The 16957-nt window shown below is 37.7% G+C and overlaps 1 protein-coding gene across 1 annotated transcript in view; it reads right to left on the bottom strand.

Moving 5' to 3' along the window:
• LOC145672073 (solute carrier family 2, facilitated glucose transporter member 1-like) overlaps nucleotides 1–16957 on the bottom strand; it is a 131389-nt gene that overhangs the window by 104566 nt on the left and 9866 nt on the right. The window lies entirely within an intron of this gene.

Genomic DNA, 16957 nt, shown 5'->3' with positions numbered 1-16957 from the left:
TTTTAAGGTTTACCACTATGTATGGCGTCTTCGGCCCGAAAGTGGGCCAAATTTATGATTGCAGGCAGTGAAGACTCTAGCCCGGGAACGGGGGCCTAAACCCCCAGTTTTTTCAGTGACAAAAATAATTTAAACTATTATTTATATATATTTTTGAAAGTTTATAGTTTGAGTTCTAGTCCACCCCAGTTCTTAACTTCTAGATCCACCACTGGTTGCAAGTCAATCGCAGACCGACAATAGTCCGATACATTAGATGTCCAGTTACTAATCATGCGGTATCTACTATCTTCCTGGGGGCCGCGGTGGCTCAGTGGTAGAGCTTTCACCTCTGGTGCTTGGGGTCCCGGGTTCGATCCCAGCCCCCGCCAAGTGAACTTTGTGGTGGAGAAACACCGTGTGCGTGGGTTTTCTCGGGGTTCTCCCGTTTCCTCCCACTTTCTTCATTCCACCATTTCATTCATTACTCACAATCACCGTCTCCTTTAGCCTAACCGGCATAACCGTGGGACGTAAAACTCAAAGATTTCATTTCATTTTTACTATCTTCCTATGTATCATTTTCATCTTCTGGACATATCCAAATCTCTTTCCATAGGGGGCCGCGGTGGCTCAGTGGTAGAGCTTTCACCTCTGGTGCTTGGGGTCCCGGGTTCGATCCCAGCCCCCGTCAAGTGAACTTTGTGGTGGACAAACACCGTGTGCGTGTGTTTTCTCGAGGTTCTCCCGTTTCCTCCCACTTTCTTCATTCCACCATTTCATTCATTATTCATCACCGTCTCCTTTAGCCTAGTGGGACGTAAAACTTAAAGATTTAATTTCATTTTTTCTTTCCATAGGCAATCAGGCAGAACTTCACCACGCGAGTAATTTCTATGTAACATGTCCCATTCACCTAAACAACTACTCGAGACGTATTAGTCCCGCTCACGTCATATGAACTTTGTAGTGGACAAACACCGTGTTCATGGGTTTTCTCGGGGTTCTCCCACATCCTTCATTCTACCATCCCATTCATTCTCATCATCACCCGCATCATCATCCTTTAGCCTCCACTGCATAGCCTGAGATGTAAAATTGAAAACTTTCATTTTCATTTTTTTTTTTCAAAAACACCGTATTTTCTCGCACGTTAAGTATAGCTTGGCCGTACACCGTACAACCAACAAAATTACCGGATGAATACAATAATTACTATACAATTTCCACCACTGTACAAACATCCGACGCGTTAACAAGAATTGCCAACATAGCAATTATTAATATAAATTTTACTATTGCCAAGCTGTAGTAAATTTTTCCTCGATGTCTTACTATGAATATTTTAACTTTTCTTTGATACTATGAAATCAAAATTAAAATATACTCGGCTGGTGAGAAGTCTGTACTGACCACAGGTCTTATTCACTATGGTAATATTATTTCCTACCCTGAAAGTAAAATACTAGTCAATTGGCATCTCAATCATCGCACCAGGGGTGAGCGCTCGATTGATTTTTGGCATTGATGTTCTTCATCGCAAGTGATACAGGGTAATTGATTTAAAAATTCAGGGGGGGGCGGCCGAAATGGGGGGCGATCCAACCATATTATAGTTCATCCTCATATTATAATTCATTTGTAAGCCTACCGTGAAAATTTTAGGATGGGCCGCCAAGATTTAGGGAGCCCGCCCCCTAGATCCCCTGGATATGGGCCTGGTCTGATTTAAATTACGGTTTAAATCAAGATTTAAATCACTTGATTTTTTTAAAAATAAAAATCGTTGATTTAAATCAAATTCCGAAATAAATTAAGTTAAAATGAAGAAAGTAAAATCCCGCAGTAGCGGTTCGTGGTCTGTAGAAGCACCGGTTGCAATCTTGCAATATCAAAGGTATGTAGTTACGCGCAAGTGTTCCCCTCCCCCAGTATTCTTGAATCTTATCCAAAAAATATTCAGAAAATATTAAGCTTTCAAACAACCACTATCAATGTAAGTTTATACACTATTTATATACAAAACTTATATGAAAATGAAAAAAAAAAAGTTTAACATTTCAGGAATTTAGACTAAAGAAGACAGATGAGTATTGAAAGTGAACGATTTGAGATTAATTTTTATGCTCTCCGCCGGAAGTCGAACACCGAATCATGTGCGCGAACGACACAGAGCTAGGAATTAGACCAGTGGTAAGACATTTTCTTCTTCGAGACTCGATCGCCTCCACCCCCCACTCTCTCCAGAATAGGATATTTTTATTTTAAAAATAAAATCTATCCCAAGAATTTTTACTTTTGTATTATAAATGTAAAATAAAATCTATTGACTTCGAACGACCGCCCTTTCCCAAACATTCAGCCTGGATCCGCCCCTGCTACCACCAGACTCGTATTTGTAATTTTGCGAGTTTCTGTTTGGTGAATGACTTCTTTCTTCCAAGCGTCTATATCTCACTCAACCTATCAATTGAGTCAAGCGCTGCCAAACGGAGGAATTCGTAACTACTACAGAAGCTGACTCTTGTATACCAGTTGAAAACGAAATAGCAACTGGAAAGAAGGTATACGGGAGGATAGCAGCGACGCAAGAATAAATCCACTTCCTCATGTTAAGAGATAGGAGCTCGCTGCCATATGCTCAATGTTACTGCTTCCAGTTGCAACGCTCTCTGCCACTGGATTTGTAAATCACTCTTTTTCTTTCAGTTTTTTAAATTTATTTTTTTTTAGAAATTCATCAATACTGTTTTGCGCTCAAGAGCAAAGGTTTATTTTTTACTGATACACTACTTTAATACTTTTAAATATCTGTAGTATTAAAAAACATATCCGGTTGCACAACCATGCAACATATAGTACCAGCCGCCACTGCGTTTCTGTTCCGTTATTTCAACTATGGAAGATAATAATCATAATACAATGACACTCAAATGTATGTACAGCACAGTATGAAAACGAGTGTTCCATGCAGAGAATGATTAGGGAAAATTCTGTTTTGAATAGGTAACAGTAGAATACTGCTTTCTTTTCTTCGTAACACAGGGTTTTTAAATCGTTATCTAACAGGGTCATCACGATCAACATTTAAGACGAAAATTCTTTTGTGTGTTTATTTGTTACCAGATAACAGAGGCGTATTTAGAGGGGTTCGATCTCCTCTCCGCATTTTTCATTTTTTCTTTTAGATTTTATAACTTTAGGTGAAATTTATGTATTTTATATGTATTTCGTGCCGGAAGCTAGTTCCGATTAAAAAAAAAAAAAGACCCGGCCAAATATCAGTAACTTCTGTGAAAAAAAAAGGTGTCATGTTGATAAATGTTGCTGTACTTTTTCCTTAATTCTTAAGAAACATTGATTTGGGATCGAAATAGGTTAACGATTGGGAATTAATTCAAAATTGAATCTCAATACTTTCACTTAAATGGCATAATTAACATTTAATACGAATTCCTTGTGTTTTTTCTTCAATTCGCGACTTGTATTATATGAGCAGAAATATTTTATTTAAATAAAAAATTTAAAAAATGTTTTTTAATCATTATTTTTTCCACTCTGCTATATAAGGATAATGTTTGCAATTTAAAGTGGAATCTGAACCACTATACTCTCCCACTGGGAATCAAGCACGAAACTTCATAGACCAAAGGCATGTAAGTTAGCCACTAGGTCAGTAAGGAGAGTAATTAGCATAGCCATGGGATCAGGGGACTAGAGTTCTCAAATCTAAGAGATAATATTAATACTGATGTACTTATTGAACATCATTTTGCTAGACAAAAGAAACTATTGTGAGGATTTCCTCAAACATCGCCCATGTGAATGGTCCCATCCAAATCGGACATTACCCAGATTTCAACGTGTATTACAATACCATAGATTGTCAAGTCAAAGAAAGGAAGTAGCAACACACAAACATAATACATGACTTCCTCCTGCGATGACTAATCCATTATCACACATGAACTGTTTACGCAAGTGGTCAAAAGAATTGTTTATTGTCTCTGAACACGCAGCACGTGACTACAACCACATGATGTTAAATGAAAACACACTCACGTGTCTCAAAGTATCCATAAATCTCTACCCAAGCAAACCCAAAAATAGAGGTAATTCAGATGCACTGTTCGCAATAATTCACATAGGTCCATATATTACATATTAGTCGCATTTAAAATACCAGGCAAAACAAGAATATGCATTTCAACTTATCCTCCAATAAACTAAACTTGGCAGTTGGCACGCACAATCTCGCAGCGAGCGCCTATCCCTCAAAGCATCGTATTTGTTAGTGAGTACATTTTGTAGATTGCGTCTTGCATTAAGAGTAATGAAATTTCAAATTAAATACTTATCAGGTTTTTAAAATCATGTTTCTACTTCTATTCTTTGCTCATGAGCATTCGTAATAAAAATGTACTCGCTTCCTGCTCTTAAAACCTAAAACTGTAACACAAAGTCCTTTATCAGTGGCGTAGCCAGAAGAGTTCAGATGGCTGGACATATCCCGCCTTATGCAGAAGTCGTTTTGACGTATGATTAGCGTCATACTGTATATATATGTACAGCCTGGCTATTGTAGGAAATATATGTTAGTGGAACCTTTTAGTATGGCTCTAAACATTCTTGTAATATAGTCAGATCCCAAATGTTCAGCATCTGAAGTCGGTCTTTCATAACCTTCTATACTGAAAAAGCTATCAGAATTAAGGACCCTCATTCCGTCACAGTCTTCGCAAACTTTGCGAATGTCAAAACCATGCAAAAGATGCAACAAGCAATTAAAAGTGCTATACCAAATATCTCAAAACGAGAACGGAAACTTCACGTTGCGTTGACACAAAATTTGTTTTATTTTGCAACAGTCGGCATAGCAGTCATAATTATTTAAATCATCATTTGCGTTGCGTTGCAAATTTTGCGAAGACAGTTTCGAAATAAGGCTCCAAATATATAAGAGGGCGATTCTCTGGCAAGTGGTCCATAGTCAGTAAATTTTCAAAATTAATTTTAAACTATGATGTTTATGTTTTCCTATTAACAAATAGTGTAACTATATACTAAGACATTTAAAATATTTTTATAAAATACATTTACTAGGTTTTGACCATATAAACTTTATCTGTTCTACATCATGCTCAATGCTGTTCACATATCCCAATTTTCAAATAATTTTTCAAAATAAGTTCTAAATCTGAAATTATATGAAAAATAGCAAAAAAATATAAAGTAGACCTTTGGCAAAAATTTGACAATTTTGTTTTAATTAATGTTTTATTCTGGTAGGCAAAAATCGCAGTTTTCTCATGCCATGTTTTGCTTTCCCGTGCGTCACGGAAATCATGTATTTTTCGTCTTTCCTTTATAATTGTAGAAGATAAAGTATTGAAACTTTAGCTCCAAAGTAGAATTATTATTAACCTATTAGTGGTACTTATTAAATTTGTTTATTATCCTCCTTATTTGTTTTATAAGGTATAGAAATGTTGTCCCGTGCGTAACGTTACGCACGGGACATTTACAATTTTATGCAAGGAAGTGAATAAAATTAAGTTATTAAGATTTCAGTACCTGTTTATTGTTATCGAGGTTAAATAATGAACAATAAACTTTTATATTAACTCAAAGAAACATGAATTTGCTGAGAGAAACATAACTACCTGCTAAATCAAACATAACTACCAAAAACGTCTACGTTAAGTTACATAGAAACATTTACCAGGAAGCTTAAAAACAAATTATCATGATAAATCACACCTTTTTCTTTTCATTAGAAAGGTAGGTATCTAAGTTGGTTGGACAGTCTTGTAGGGGGCAAATGAATTCGCTTCAAAACTCTTTACTTCTTTATAAAAACGGCTATTGGTTCTGGAACTTTATAGTATATTCTTTCACCCTTTATCAGCAAATTAGGTGCTTGAAGTATATTTAAAACGTGATGGAATGAGACATAAGATCTGTTCTTTTCATCAAAACAAAACTTTGTACAAATGTTGTCCATGTATTTCAGATTTGTTACTCTAATATCCCCATCTCCTTCTACATCACTTACAGATACACATACATACCGATATTTAATCATATTTCTGGAAGAACCACAATCAAATTTCGCTAGGAGAAATACACGTGCTCTAATATTTCCCATTTTGAGCTCAGCAGTTGGAGGGTTGGAATATCATTATGAACATCGTCTTCAAAGTTGTATTCTGAATTAATGTTACTCTCACCACTTGATGAATATATCATTCTGTGTACTGGCACTATTTTCGTTTTCCTTGAACTATTCTAACTTGAATTACCTTGTTCTTCTTCAATTTTAGTGTGTTTCTCTCTTCTAAATGGCCAACAACGAAACAATGCGAAATGAGTTTCGCAATAGGAACATGAGAGGAAAAGAGTTAATCTTTTAACTTGCCTATAACGCTGCATCCTCACTTTATTTTTCAGTTTCACCTTCTTGCTATGTTTAAGTCTATATTTTCTAGCCCTTTCAGCGCCACTCATTGCTTTTGTTGATCGATTCAGTTCATCACTGATAATATTACTTGGAACAGAGTTACTTCCATGTGAATCCATATTACCTATTTAAAAAACTCACACTAAAGCAAATCTTCACTGTGAAGTAACAAACAGTCATGCCAAATAACCAAAAATCAACTGTTTCCCTTCAATTCACTTTCCCACATTTCATCTGACAATGGCACCATTCAGATGACTCAATATTTGGTAGGTAGCATAGAGGATCGAGCAGCTCAACAGTTGTACATTATGTGGTTTGAACGCAACCAATCAGTGATTAGACAAATACCCCAAATACATGGTAATAACACTAAGCGAGTTACCTAGCAAAGTTCGATTTCGATACTTTGGAATGTAATTTAATTCATTTAAATTAGATTTTGGATGCAAATTTTTTATGCTTGTTAATGTCCAAATGTTAATCTTAAAATATTAATATCTTTAGTAAGGATATTACATAATAACAGTCTTAGAACAACCAAACAATTGCATGGTTACTTTTCTGTCCCGTGCGTAACGGTGAATCAAAAAAGAAAACGTAATGTGAAGCTACTTAAATTCTATTTTCCAATTTAAAAATATAATGCATAGTAAGGAAAATAAATGTAGAACATAAGTGATGACATATAAGATGAAAATGCTGCCATAAATCGCAGAGAAAGTCCAATGAAATTGAGGTTGTCAAATGAGCTTTTTGTCTGAGTCCCGTGCGTAACGCTCAATTTTGGCTTATAACTCAAATTTGCAGTTGTTTTGGGTGTTTCATTTTATTTAACTATGCACTAATAATGTCCCCCCTAATTTTGACATATTTTAAATTTTATTTGAAAATACATTTTTGTTTTAAAAACAGTTTTTGTGTACAAATGTCCCGTGCGTAACGCTGAGAATCGCCCAAGAGTTTCATTCTAAGGAACGTCTACGAATCGTTTCTGCACAAGACAGTAAAGCGGATCACGCGATTTCATGTATGAAGATCAGATGAGTTCCATTTATTGCATGTAGTGAACCAGGCCCGTATCCAGGGTGTCTACGGGCTGCCTCATAAATTTTTATTGCCCCCCCCCTAAAATTTTCACGGTAGGCTTGCAAATGAACTATAATATGGTGATGAACTATAATGGTTGGATCGGGCCCCTTTAGCTTCTACCGCCCCCCCTACATTTTTCGGCTGGCTGCCGGCCTGTAGTGAATATTTTTGCGAAAATTTGAGTACGTTGAAATCCCAGACTTGATGGCCGGTAGCCAAACCCGAGAGCCAAAGAATCCCACTTGGTCATATCTAAAAAGGTGGTAGACTTTGATTAGCTGTGTAGGCATATAACCAGTTTTCCTCATATCCTTTTATTATAGGCAACCAAAATTGCTTCGCTACTGTGCAAGTTGCATAGAAGCAAGGAAATGTTACGGATTTTAAAAGTATATGTATAGACACCGCTATCCATAAAGATCTTAACGGATTGACTTCATTCACGAACTCGATCGATATAATCACTCCGTCTATTGAAAAAAAAAAAAAATTAAGAACTTCGCTTTCGTTCAATGGTGACAAATACCGTGCTCGTGGGTTTTCTTGAGGTTCTCCCGTTTCTTCCCACTTTCTTCATTCCACCATTTCATTCATTTCTCATCATCAACTGTCTCCTTTTGCCTAACCGGCATAAGCGTGGGACGTAAAACTTAAAGATTTCATTTCATTTTTATTTTCGTTTTCGTTCAAGATCTGTTGTGCGGAGTAACAGACGTACGGTTCTACTATTAGTACGTTCGTACAAGTCCCACTGTATGATTCTAATAAACATGTTTAATGAAAATAAAAAGCTATATACATTTGAATCTATGATTTGAGAAACGTTATAAGTTAATAATGTCAATAATGATTTGCGACGTTTCTCAACTCAGGGACACTTGTTGCAGCTCGATATTCCACGATCTATCAGCGTGACTTCTGACATATGACGTTCCTCAAATCAGCTATTCATTTAACAATGGGAAGAAAAAAATGGACATTCACAGAAAAGTTAGTGGGAAAAATTATTAGACACATTCAGAAACAATTTAATTAATAGCTTGTTTTTAGTTGGGTCTGGAAAATTTTAAAACATAATCAGGCGTTATTTTGAAATATTCACACGGGAAGAAAAATAATCCTCACCAGCTTTTGCCAGTATTTCGGAATAGAGGTCAACAGCTCGATCAATGCCTGTCAAACAAGTAAATATTATTAGTTTCTATCATTTCTGGATTGTATATACAAACACAGAGGCGGATTCAAGGGGGTCTATATGTGCTTTAGCTCCCCCTTGAGCTCCAAATTTACACTAGATGAAATGTTACATTTAACTAATATAAATATGAACCAATATTCACATCTTGAACAAATACAGTATAGTGCGTCACATTTCGAGTTTTTTCATCAGATATGTGAACCGCAGCAGCCTATGTATGCATCATTCACATACACTCCTAATCCATTACAGCCAACTATATTGTGCTTCTAAAGCATATGGTGAAATGTTACCGTCAATTTAACTTGAAATCACGCAGGCAGAAAGCAATGTCGTAACTTGTGAGGGGGGAGGAGGGCAATTGCCCCACCTTTTTAAGCTTCGGCTGTACTATAAAGGTAACCAAGAAAATTCTGTCCCTTTTTGTGGAGGTCTGTGTTCAATTGACCCTCACACCGTGAATTGAATGCGAATGGAGATCAGGCGAAGGTCAGTTGTTGGTGTGGGTATACCCAACATACTGCTTGCTTGTGATAGTTCAGTTACACCGTGCGTGTATGCTGTATGAGTTAAAACTGGGGTCAAACGCCGCTCCAGCACAGCGGAAGATATGCCAGGCCTTTGGTGAGGGTGTCGTGATTACGCGGACAGTGCAGCGGTGGTTTAACAAGTTTAAGGACGGTGACGAAACACTCGAAGACGCACCACATTCCGGAAGATCAACACATGTACAAAATGAGGATCTGCAGATAGCAATTCAGGTGAACAGTAGCCAGACATGTGAGGAACTGGGACTACAATTCAGTGTGAGTGGAGAAACTATTCGGCAGCACCTCCATCAACTTGGGTCGATGGGCCCCACATGACTTGACACCGGGCCAGAAGGCAACGCGGGCAGACCCCTGTGTTCATTGCTGTCTCCTCTGAGGAAGGAGCCATTTCTGGACAGTGTGTTGACATGTGGTGAGAAGTGGGTCCTGTACGAAGCTCCACGACGCGTCATCATTCGTTAGCATTCCATAAGCCGGTTCCAAAATAGCCGAAACCAGCACTGCACCAGAAGAAGGTCCTCCTGTGTGTTTGGTGGACTGCTCGCGGAATCGTGCATCGGGAACTGCTACCAGCTGGTCAGAGTATCAATGCAACTGTGTACTGTCATCAGTTGAGCCGTGTTCAAGAAAAACTCAAAACTCTGGACCCAGCACTTCTGAATCGCAAAGGGGTTCTCCTGTTACATGACACCGCTAACCCCCTCGTGGCTAGGATGACCCGGAACACCATTCTACGCCTTGAATGAGAAACACTATTGTATCCGCCATACTTCCCGGACATTGCACCGTTCGATTATCACCTATTCCATTCTTTGGACTATCACTTTAGAGGACACCAGTTCAAATCCCTAATAGAGGTACAAAATGCACTTGATATGTTCTTCGGTTCACGGCTCACAAAGTCCTACCGCGATGGAATCCATGGCCTTCAGAACATTAGCATTCGTTGATGTTGATGGGGCTATTTTGGTCTTCCAGGTACGTCTTAGGTAACATATCGATATCCGAAGGTGGTGGGTGAAAAAGCGACAGAACTTTCTTGGTTACCTTTATACAAGGGGCCGACTTCAAGATAAAACTTTTTTTTTACTCCATATGATACGCTACGTGTGAACGTATAAATGCAGCGTGGTATAGATTCACCAGATCCAAAGAAAAAAACTTCTTAAATGAAACGAAAATTTGAGCTGGGTCCACATCAGTAAAATATCAATTATTACAGCCCCCAGAAAAACACATATTTATTATGCCTTTAAAGTGTGTCAAATATTGTCCCCTCAATTCAGTGGCGTATATTGGTTTGCTGGCTTGGGCTACCACTAACCCTTTATAACACCTTACATTAATAATAATAATAATAATAATAATAATAATAATAATAATAATAATAATAATAATAATAATAATAATAATAATAATAATAATAATAATAATAATAATAATAATAATAATAATAGCTCTCCGTCTTTGGAATAATGAATAATTGCTAGGGAGTCTAGTTTCCCTCTATACGCATATGCTTTGGATAGGTTGTAACCCTATCACTAGCAATAAAGAACGTTGAAATAGGCGATTAGCCAATGAAGGATTCTCAGTCTGTACAAGCCTTTGCAACGTAACGGAAATAATGAAACAAGTACCAGTAATTATACAGCTGTGCAGATTCTCGCAAAATACTGTAAAACACGAAATTTGAGTTGCGTTGACGCAAACCACTACCGTAAGAGGCTCCATGACGTAAAATGTGGTGTCATTACTCGTATAACTTTCCTTTATTCTTCGCTTACGCCGAAGAAACCCATTTCTCTAGAGGGAACTAGTCCAACCTGGCAGGTCGTTCGTAATCTGCGCGTATAGGTGGAGCAAAGGGGAATGCGCTCATGCGCTATGATTCGTACACGATTATACCAGGGGCGGATCCAGGACCGACTTCTGGGGGGGGCGGTGGGTTGTCATACTGCTACTTTTAAAGGCTCCAAACTTTGGGATGGGTTATATTTATATATAAAAAATAAGAAAGTTTCCTCTTCTGGGGGATCGCCCCGATCGCCCCCCTGGATCCGCCCCTGGATTATACACGATTCTTGCTGCAGAGAGGTATCTGCTGTGTTGTAATGTCGACTGCGCGCAAAGAAGTTGGTGGATGTTTCTAAATACATAAAATTATCGGAAAATTGTATCATTGAAAGAAGATACTGAAGTATAAAATTATTAATATACAAAGTAAATTAGTTTATATTTTAATAACTTTATTTTGTAATATTCCAGGGCTACCGCCGGTAGACCGGGTAGCCCACAAAATACGCCACCGCCTCAATTTAAGCAGTGAAGCATGGACTGGACACACCATACCATTTCCATAAGAACTGAAAATTATGTAAGGTGCTGCTGCTGCTGCTCCATCATCTAAACAATATATACACTGGTTGATAATCACAGGCGGCGGTGTTAGGTGCGCACGGGATCTAGTGCCAATAATAACCCCGCGGGCCAGAGTACTGGTAAAGATCGCCGAGCGGCTACATGTTACTTCTAAAGTCGATAAAGCAGTAAGCAAACTTACTCAGATGCTTGACCTTAATTCCTATACCTATACTATTTATTATTAAATATTATCTTCTTTTATGATCAACGCTTTCTAATGGAGAAAAAAATCCGACGTAATTTATTTGAAGAAAGTATATATTTTCAAAAGAACATTGCTAGTTAGAAGATACTGTGGAGTTCGACATACATGATGACGTTTTAATATGTTGTCCCTAGCTAATCACGGCGGGGTCGCTCTAAGCGCGGAGCCTGGCGCGGTTGTCCCATTGGCCACTACGAAACTCCGCTTCTGTAGACAATTGCTAGGGATGAAACATTTTCAGTCATAAGTTTGAAAACGCGGCTTCGTGGCTACATAGTGGCATAAATATATCAATAGAAGGCACTAGTGAGCCATTGGATCCAAGAGCAAAGGCAACAGAACTATGCGAGGTTCCTGATCACGAATAAACGCCAGATTGAGCCAGAAGATTGTACTCAAAAGACATGGCCAAGCACGACAGAGTACAATACTGTAGTGCAAGGTAATTGATCTGTTGGAAATTGTGCAAGGGCGGGTCGTGAAATTGTTCGGGGGTGATTACGTATGATCGTGGAAGAGCTGTTGGTCGGTTTGATGCAGGTCAAAGTGTGACAGAGGTTGTACGTGTGATGGAAAAAGCACAAAGCTTTATTCTCCAAGTGAAGAAATCTGCTGTGACCAGAGGAACGGCTCTGCGCGCGCATTGTTGTTGGTGGAGGTTGTGGTAGGAGTACAACAGCTCGACGGGATCATTATATTGGCCAATTGGCTAGAAGGAATAGGGCGAAAATTGCTATTAAGTTTGCCGGGGCGCCAAGTGTTTTTGCGTACCTCCGAACAATTTCACGACTGAATATTGTCGGGTTGTATGCGCGGAAGTCCCGTTAAGCGTGTTCCAATATCCCCCACCTACCGCCGTGTTAGATTACACTAGTGAATGACACATGGTGATTGTGACGAGGGAAACTGGTTAAATGTTATGTTCCCCGATGATTTATGGATCTTGTGTCCAGTGGCCATCAATTGGTAGGGTGAGAAGAGGAACACGTTATCATACACCGAACATCCGTGAATGGGGCAGATATAGTGTCACTAGTATTATGGTGTGGATGGGCATCATTGAAAATGGGAAAACACCACTACAAATTTTTGCAGGCGGATTCGCAACAGGGGAACGGTATTGTAATGATAAGTTCGACTTTTTCGTAGTACAGTGGGCCCAGAATTCGTGTTTATGGATAACAACAGCACCGCCGAAGTTAAAGAGACCCTGAAACGTGACAGTATTTACCACATGGGCTGGCCACCGTATTCACCTGATCTTAATCCTATTGAGCATGCCTGGGATGCTCTTCGACGATGAGTTGCACAGAGGAATACCCACCTTTGACCCTTTAAGACCTGAAAACTGCCATAACAGGAGAATGGGACAACTTACCTGTTGAAGTCATAAACTTTCTCGTGGAAAGCATGGAAAACAAGTGTGCAGTATGTATTGGTGCCCGAGGTGGTCATGCGAATTACTAATTTGCTCCGAACTCCCCTCTATTCATGGCACTTGATAACGTCATGTCGTTACTCTAAAGTACTACTCTCCTTGTGTTTTTGTTTTTCACTTCCTGTTGCTTTTCATGACAAATTCCTGTCACATTTTGGCAATAAAGCTTCCATATCTGTACTCATATATTGGTCATGTACTGCACCTTGACTATGTTACAAAGCATTATGACTAAAAATGCGTTTCATTCCTAGCAACTGTCAATCAGTGTATCTCTACAATATGAAACATAAATGTAATCCGAACCCCACTTCAATAAAACAGCGCCCCTAGACGTAATAAAAATAATTATTAAGGTTTTAAATTATAGCAGGCTAAACTTTCCATGTCCCCAGGACCAGAAAAGATTTCAAGTTATGGTGGTGACAAAAAGCATGTGCACTTGGCTGAATGGAGGCATATCAAAGTCATTTTGTGCATATGAATATTTGAATAATTTCTATTGCTTTATTTATTTATTTATTTTGATGAAAATATGGGGAGGAGAAGCAAATTTCTTTGCACCGAAACATGCAAAAATCTTCAACTTACCACGCATTCTTTTTCCCACTTTTCTAGTGAAGTTTTGTTATTGTCATCACTGTTCATTATTCTTTTTATTTTTTATGTAGCCTACGTTCATCTGATGTTTACCTTCTTGTATGGAGGTGAAAAATATATAGAAAATAAGAAGTATTTTTTCATTTTAAGTGGGTTTTTACATACAGTGCTACTATCCAGTGATAACAAGTACATATTACACTTTTCTTAACCTAATGCGAACAACTGAACATCTGCATGATTGGGCAAAAATCAACACTGACCCTATTACTTCACCTGAGCGGCGCCTAAATTTCATTATTCCCTCCCTCAAATAGCTTTCTCCAATAGCGGGATGATTTACATTAGGTGCTGCATGCACGCCATTTTCCTCTCTTTGTCGCAACTTATAACGTGATATCGATCACCTGCGCAAACGGAGTATGGACAACGCGAGCGCATCGAGAACACTGCAGTATGAATTGTCAATGAAAGCTGTATGAATATTTGCGATGCTTAGTTCCTTCTGAAATTATAATTTCAAATTGGACATATTCTTAAATCATGTTTGATTCCAAATCGAATTCAGCTTCAGGGAATTGGTACATTAATTACCGTCAAAATTAAATAGTTCCGAGCTCAATCTTTTCGAAAGCAAATTCGTTCTCGACTGATATATAATTTCTTTTCTCATTATGCCATGATTAGCTTAGCTTGAATAGTTGACATGAGTTCTCTCGTCTTTATGTGATTTAGTAGTTATATGATCCAATGCCAAGTAAAGCGGCGTACGCATAGAGGTGGATCGAGCTCCCGAATTCATATTATTTGAGACGTTTGTATACATGTTTAATATGATTAATGTTGCACAATATATTGTTCAAGGGAGAGTTAAAATCTGGAATGCCAATTTGCATACGCCACTGTGTGGGGAAGACCCGAGTTCAATTTCCTGTAGAAGCTGAAACGCATCTTAACTAAATGATGTGACAAACATCTTACTATTTGAAGGCGGCGCTCCAAGTTCCCTTTAAATGTTGCTAGCAAATAAGAGCCCAGCGGTATTGCCACGTTTATTTTGCACACATCAACGTCTATCCTCTGGCACCTGATTGCATTGTAGTTTGTCTGCTTAGACATAGCCACACCCCTTTACAACCTGGCGCTAGAGCTTGCGTTTTATTCGCTTAGCTGAAATGCCAAGATGTTTGTCACAGGCTTTAGTATCTATGCTGAAAACAAACGTTAAACCAGAGGTTTCCTATATATATATATATATATATATATATATATATATATATATATATATATATATATATATATATATATATATAAGGGAGGCTAAGGGGCTATAGCCCCCCCTTGACGCTCAGGTTTACACTAGATAAAATGGGCTTCAATTCTGTTATACACTGGATAAAATGGCAAATTATGGTTTAGCCCCTCCCTTGATCATATCCTGGATCCTCCACTGTATATATATATATATATATATATAGGGAACCTCTATGGGATTATTATATAGTTATTATATAAAGGGGATTATAGGCCTATATGGATTTTTCCTCATCCTATAAGTTACTGCTATCATATATATTGACACAGAGTGAATCTCACCACAGAGAAAATAGGATATGTTATTCTGTCTGTGATCTCACACATTAATTTTGTCTTTCGAAGCCATCTTTGTTTCAAATTGATCTGTCTTGGGCCCAAAGTTTGCAATTCTTTTTCCATCTTCCTTCTGGTGGAATCAACTATTTCAATGCATGCACGTTGACATTATGAAAATAATTTCCTTTGTAGATTTATGAAATACCTACACATCATACAACTAATGTTATTGTGCACGTCCTACAACGGGGAAAATGGTGATCTGTGGTCCTATATTTTCAGTGCTACAAATATGGCGACTTATGTGCACTTTAGGATTTTTTTTTAAAGATATTTTCCTTTTAAAATTCTAAGAATTATTTTTAAAGCATCTGGTACAAACTGGTTTTCTTGAATTATTAGTTTTACAGAGTACAATAAATCTTATCCTACAGTTTTTTTTTTTTTTTTTTTTAAATTGCATCATCCTATTTCAACATTCAATATACCGCTTACTGCATAAACAGGAAAAGTCTGACCACATCCTATAAATTCACACGGCCTGATTAAGTATAATATTAAAAACAATTTATACACGTTTTGACAACGCCCAAGTATTTCTTGCATATTTAGCATTGCTCGACTTGCTCATACAAACGTGTTGCGGCCCACACGCGTAGCGCGAACCTTGAAAAATGACGATGGCTTCTTTGCTTTGCACATGGCTTACTAGGTCAACGTACGAAGTTCCAACCAGCTGGTCGCTTTTCGTCAAGCACCACGCGGTTTCTTTATAATCACGAACTTAAAAAAAAAGAAAATTTAAAAAAATGAAAAGTCTTTTGAACGCTTCAGGAAACTAAATCAGAATTTTTTATATATACGGATATATAAAATAAGAAAGAGGTACACACCAATAGCAAAAATGCAAAATGAATCCGTCATTTTGAAGATGTTCGCTTCCGCTGGAGGAACATTTCACAATTTAAAAGATCTTGCTAATAATAATAGTAATAATTACAAGGAATTCTTTGCATCTATAATAACTATCAGAAGGTCTTCAGTAAACAATGTTATTACACAATAGACCTTAAATTATGAATGCCTCAAAATAATTTACGTCATAATATAACTTGCAGAAATGCAATACAAGGGTTTATGAAGCCATAGCTTCTCGTAAATTATAAACAAACGACGGAAATGGGTAAAATTACTTCTAAAATATACTCACAAACCAGCATTTCATTCACGAAGTGCAGCAAATTACCAGCGGCTCTGAGGATAAATCCTCTTTTTGAATAATCTTTTTCTGTAATGAAGATTGTGACACCTTGCAGCCTTCTTCTAAAGTAATTTCAATCCCCCTGTCCTCTCCTGAACCAAATTTATTTATTCGTACAATGTTTATGGCGGAAATTTACCAGCTATTTGATTCCGC

The sequence above is a fragment of the Thermobia domestica genome, chromosome 15, assembly GCF_964235325.1.
Source record: "Thermobia domestica chromosome 15, izTheDome1.hap1.1, whole genome shotgun sequence".
Lineage (NCBI taxonomy): Eukaryota > Metazoa > Arthropoda > Insecta > Zygentoma > Lepismatidae > Thermobia > Thermobia domestica.
The sequence above is the reverse complement of the archived record's forward strand: the minus strand, read 5'-3'. Positions and strand labels throughout refer to the sequence as shown.